The 6,384-nt window shown below is 31.2% G+C and overlaps 1 long non-coding RNA gene across 1 annotated transcript; it reads left to right on the top strand.

Moving 5' to 3' along the window:
- Nucleotides 1-2,145: 2,145 nt before the first annotated feature.
- Nucleotides 2,146-3,331, top strand: LOC114392307. The gene is made up of 3 exons (XR_003662281.1): nt 2,146-2,278; nt 2,365-2,439; nt 3,270-3,331. It is a non-coding gene; the product is annotated as an uncharacterized LOC114392307 (long non-coding RNA).
- The last annotated feature ends 3,053 nt before the right edge of the window (nt 3,332-6,384 follow it).

The raw sequence follows: 6,384 nt of genomic DNA, 5'->3' as shown, positions 1-6,384 counted from the left end.
TGTCTAATATTTCAAGATGTGTGCAAGTGAAGGAACACAAAATATCCGGTCTCAAAAGTTATGATTGTCATCTTTTAATGCAAGAGTTTCTTCCTATAGCTATGAAAGGTTGTTTGCCAGACAAAGTGAGTTTAGCTATATCCGATATTTGTTGTCTCTTCAAGGAGTTGTGTGGAAATGTGCTTAATGAGCGTAATTTAGAGTACCTAGAGTATCAAGTAGCTCTAACATTATGCCAATTAGAACAGATTTTTCCTCCATCTTTTTTCACCGTAATGGTACATTTGGTAATCCATTTGGCACATGAAGCAAGAGTTGGAGGTCTTGTACATTACCGATGGATGTATCCTATTGAAAGGTATGAGTACTTTTTAATCATTTTAAAACATTCTAAAGTTATAAAGTAAAATGATATTATCTTAAGCTCATTTGTTCATAATCGAGCACATCCAGAAGGATCTATTGCAGAAGGATATTTAGCTCATGAATGCTTGATATTTTTTTCAAGGTATCTATCTAGGGTGGAGACTCGTTTTAATCAATATGCTCGAAATGATGACTCATGTTTTGTGGAAAATGTAAGTGTTTTAAATCCTAGAGGTAGACCATTGGGGAGAAAGAAGCAAGTTGGATTCAATGTGAAGAAGAGAAAAAGAGCTTCTCGAATTTCTCTTGATAAGAAAGCATTGGTTCAAGCACATAGATATGTGCTTTTCAATAGCAACAATGTTGACCACTTTTGAAAGTAATACAATTTTTTTCATGTTCATTTAGTTATTGAATATTTGTATAATATCTTTCTATCAACGATAATGCTTACTTTTTCTAACCTTTTTTACATAGAGCTCATACTGATCTTATCAAGAGACAAAATCGTCGATTATCTCCATATGAAGTTGACAAAATTCATAGTAAAGAATCTCCAGATTGGTTCCGTGAAAGAGTAAGTTTAGGAAGCATCAATAATATTAAATTTTGCATTCATTTAAAATTTTAACCATTTGAAATAAAATTGTGGTAGGTTGCTCGATTGGAAGAGCAAGACAACACTCTAGTGACAAATGATATCAAGTGGTTAGCTCGTGGTCCACTAGAAATAGTGAGAAGATATAGCGGGTACATTGTTAATGGAGTTAGATTTCATACAAAGACACATGAAAGGTGCTTGAAGACTCAAAACAGTGGCATTGTTGTAACTGTTAAGACATTAAGTTATGCCAGTTCAAGAGATAAAAACCCAAAGGAGGGAGAAATCCACTACTATGGTGCACTAACAGATATAATTCAATTGGATTATTCAGGAAAATATAAGGCAATACTTTTCAAGTGTGATTGGGTTGATATAAGCAGGGGTTGCAAAATTGATAACTTCGGTATGACATTAGTGAATTTCAATTATTTGCAACATACAGGGAATGATATATGTGATGATCCATTTGTTTTTGCATCTCAAGCTAAGAAAGTATTCTATGTGGAGGATAAAACACAAAATAGTTGGCTTGTTGTTGTGCATGCTAAAATCAGAGATGTATATGATATGGGTGATAAGCAATCCAATGACACGGATCAAGGGAATGAACAAGTCTTACAAGAGATAAATCATAATGGTTTGATCAGAGTAGAAGCTGATGATAGTGATGATATCATTGAAGTTACAATACCTATGGAGAACATTTTACCACATGACAAGGATGATAATTATATAGATGATGATGAGAGCGATGCAGACTTCTTTTGATTTGTTTTTATTTGTTCTATTTGAACATTTGGTTATATTTTGAGTATACATGTATTGAACATTTTGTCACATTTATATACTCTTATTCCTTTCTTTAGTTTTTTGTTCTTATTATTCATTACTCTTGTGTTTATTTTTTGTTATGTATAAAAATCACTCACAATATAATGATGTTATCCATTTTTTTATCAAAATTTGTTTTGTTGTTTCCTCAATAGTTTGATTCTTGGTGATTGGAAATTGGTGAAAAAATAGCTTACAAGCAATCTAAATTCGCATTTTAGGTAATTACTTTATTCTTCTTTTATTTTTTGGCATGGTGTTTAAAAAAATCATAGTCAATAATGTAGTTATATCTAATTTTTATTTTATTTTATTTTTTGGATTGGTTTATTCAACATACTATGGGAAAGCGCAGAAAGTTGAATATCATTCAGAATGATGGTCAATCACAAGCAAAAGAGCAATCAATTGAAAGCTCTACTGAAGTGAACCAAAATAACAACTCTATACTTGAAGAAAATGCACAATTTGAAGGAGGTATAAAGATTTTATTTACTTAATTTCTTTATTTTATATTAAATTATTTATAACACAATTGTTTATTAACTAAATCAAACAAACAGAACAACACATACAAGAAGATAGTCATGTTCAGTCTCATACTTCTCTTGAAAGTGCAAGTGAAAGTTCAACTAAAGGTATTTATACACATATGCTTTTTTGGGTTAGAATTATATGTACAATTCTGTTTGAGTTGAATATCTTTTAGAATATGATAAGATTAAATTTACTAGTGAGTTTCTTTTTTCCATATAGTTCAAATCTGGGTGTGTGTGTGTTTGATAAATGTCATATCCATGAATGATTTAGGTAAAAAGAAAACCAGAGGTTATACACATATGCTAGATGTGTGGGACTTGCCAGATGGAGAATTCATACTTGTTGAAGTAGATCATTGGGGCAATCCTATGGGTTGGGAAGGGAAAACTCTACTGAATGCAATTAGGAGATTGGTAAGGAGACACCAATGTGCTCCTATCAATTTTCTTAGCTGGAAAGACATGCCTAAGGACTATATTACTGACATGGTTGAATTAATTCAGGTCTGGTATAAAACTTTATAAGTGTTGTTTCATCTTGCTTCTTGTAAAATTTTTTGTCTTCTAATGTCTAACAAAATGATCTTTTTTGTTTGTTAATGATACTCATAATAGAGTAAGTTTCGATTTGTTCCTGAATTAACTGAACAAACAAAGAAAATATTGATTGATGACATGAGTCTGAAATGGAGGAAATTTAAATATGAACTGAAATCAAAAGGATATGATGAGAGCAAAACTAAGGAGGAAATGGTTGCTCACATCCCAGATCCAAGGGTTGATCCTTCTCAATATCGTGATTTAGTACATTATTGGTGTTCTGAGAAAGGATAGGTATACATGACAATGTCACCAACCTTTTGCTAACATAAAAATTATATATTATATGTTTACTTTTATTATTGACATTTTATCTTTTTTGGTTATAGAAAATAAGCAACATCAACAAAAGGAGCCGCTCAAAATATGAGGACTTGCATTGCATGGGAACAAATAATCTTCCAAGACGGATTCATGAGATGGTTTGTCTTTTTTATATTTTTTATTATTAAATTGCTTAATACAAATAGGATGATTGATTTTTTTAACTAATGTTAGACAACAAAGGCTAAGGGAGTGCAACCTTCTAGGGCCGAAATTTATATTGACACTCGAACTCGAAAAGATGGAAGCATTGTTACTGAAAAGGCTGCTATTGTATTTGTAAGAATTTTAATTTTTATTTCAATACTTTTTCTTTGTTTTGCTCAATTTTCTAATAGAAGGTTATGGGGTGAAGGGGAGTAACCAATGTGGAGATGAGTTTTGTTTAGTGATATTGAAATATTCAGGATATTGATGTATGATCATTTATAAGGTGTATTTATGTAGGATGAACTAAAAAAGAAAATGGTTGAAGCAGAGAGTTTGCAAAATTTACAAAGCACCCAAGACTCTACTAATTGGATAAATGATATATATTCAAAAGTCAAAGGACCTGAAAAAAGAGGACGTGTGCGTTGTCTTGACAAGCTTCCACATCAAGCAAGTTCATCTCAAAGCTCTTATGCAAACAATAGAATTCAAAAGTTGGAGAATTTGCTTGGAAACCTTGTAGCTGTGCTTAAAGTACGATTTGCAGAAGATCCACAAATTAATCAAGTCTTAGAAGCTATAGATCAAGAGGTATGAATTTATAATTCTACTTATTCAACAATTTAACTATGATATGATACTTTACAAAGAAAAAACATTCTTTTAATTTAGGTACCTACAAATGGTTCTACCAGTAAAGATCATCAAACTACAAACAATCTTAACTAGAGGTGAGTTGAAATTTAGATGGTAATGAAAATGCGAGCCGACGACAAAATGTTCAAGTGTTTGGTTTTTACTTTGTCTATTTGTCTAGCAACTCGAATTAACTCTTTTATACATTTAGAAATTTAGAAACTTGTTACATTTTAGTGATGATTCCCTCCATGTAAAGAGGGTCATGGTGCACCAAAAATATACACTTAGGAAGGACTATGCACATGGTACTAAAAAACAAGGCAAAGTGAATTGGAAAATTTTCTATAGCACTACTAATGTTAGATCATTTCACAATGACAATGGATCAAGGGCTGCAATATGTTAAAAAACACACAATCTAGTTACAATAATCACAAATTAGGCTAACAAAAATTTAATTGTATGTAGCAGATTGTTGTAACTTTTCAAAGGCCATGTTGCAGCAGATCTCTAACTTTGTGTAGCATAATAATAAGTTCATGTATATTTAATTAAAAATTATAATCAACAAAGAGTGTAATTAGGAACTAGTTTTATTATTATTATATGACATTTACCTACAGAAAACCGTAGGTACAAGTAAATTGACTTTTACCTACAGTTAGAGATTATAGGTGTAAATTAATATCTTTTACCTACACATTTGAAATAGTAGGTGTTACCTATAGTGATAGTTAAATTTGACTGTAGGTAAAAATATATCCGTAGGTAAAGCCTATAGTGACAGACTATTAGTTGTCACTGTATACCCCTCAAAGTTGACGCAAAAAACGTCTATAGGACAAAGTCATTTATACATCTACCTACGGATTTTGGACTTCTAGTGATAGATTTTGACTGTAGGTAAAAGTCATTTTCCTTGTAGTAGGATTCAATCTTGGAGCACCAATGAACAATTGCTTGTTGGCAAAGTCTATGAATACATTAGAGGTATCAAGCTTACTGTTAGTTGGTGTTCTGTTATATAGAACCCAACAATCCCCCCTAAGATGTCTTTCATTCTATGGCTTGCTAAAAGGAACCGGTTGCTTACTCTTGACAAAGCTGCTTTTTTGAACAAGGGTTCCCTCTGCCCTTTATGTTCAAATGAGGCTGAGTCAAATGCTCATTTGTTCTTTTCTTGTAGGAAATCTCTCCAAGTTTGGGCTCATATTCGTGATTTGGCTCCTTTCCGCAGGCGTTTCACTTCTTTGCAGCGCATTACTTACTCTTTAATTAGGGGCAGATCCACATCAGGTGTTTAAGGAAAATTTCGTTGTCTGGCTATAGCAATTACAGTCTACTGCATTTGGTTGTCTAGGAACAAGCTGATTTTTTGAAGATTATCAATTTTCTGTAATAGAGGTTATTAGCAAGATTAAGTTTCTTATGTATAGACAAGCGCACCTATTGCATTTGTTTTAACATCTTGATATAAGTTTTCTTGTATTAGGGAGACTTTTGATTTTCTCTGGCTGCGAGGTATGCTCCATTTATTGTTGTATCATTTTGGGTTTAATATAATTTACATTTTTCCAAAAAAAAAAAACTCTAATTTTAATTGGACAACACATATAACACCAATAGAAATGTATGCAATTTTTTCCCTCTAATTTATTCCTTAATGTATTTTCTTTACAATTGGAACAAATAACTATATACGTAACTGTATAACAATAAAAATATATGACATCCGCTATATATAGAGTTGTGGCGGTTAATTAAATGAATGACTAGACAACTTAAAGATCAATATTGTCATTTTTAATCTTTTGCTAATTGGTATCCTAATTAGTGATTACCTTGTGGAACTAATGGCTTTCTTTTGTAGACTATTATATATTATATATTATATATTCTTTTATCAGTTCCTATAATTTTGAGATTGTTTGTGACCCGTTTTAGCCCTTTAAAACTTGAAAGGTTATGATGCAAAAAAACACAGCTCCATGGTCAAAACTCAAAACAGAACAGTAGGTAGAGAATGACACACGGCAGGTGTGTGGTACCTTATTCCTGTCGGGGTACCTATATATCATCTTTATGGATAAATTAATGGATATCTATCTGTCGCCATTTGCAGATATCTAAGAATTTAAAACGAAATTTTAAAATTAAGAAAAATATGACAAAATAAATTTTAGCATTTCATATATATATATATATATATATATATATATATATATATATATATTAAAATAAGTTAACCTAATTGATAGTGACTTGTATTTGTCAATCAAGTAATTCAAAATTCAAATCCTAATTAACCATTGAATATAAAAGATTAATTAC

Source organism: Glycine soja, chromosome 17 (assembly GCF_004193775.1).
Source record: "Glycine soja cultivar W05 chromosome 17, ASM419377v2, whole genome shotgun sequence".
Classification (NCBI taxonomy): domain Eukaryota; kingdom Viridiplantae; phylum Streptophyta; class Magnoliopsida; order Fabales; family Fabaceae; genus Glycine; species Glycine soja.
The sequence above is the reverse complement of the archived record's forward strand: the minus strand, read 5'-3'. Positions and strand labels throughout refer to the sequence as shown.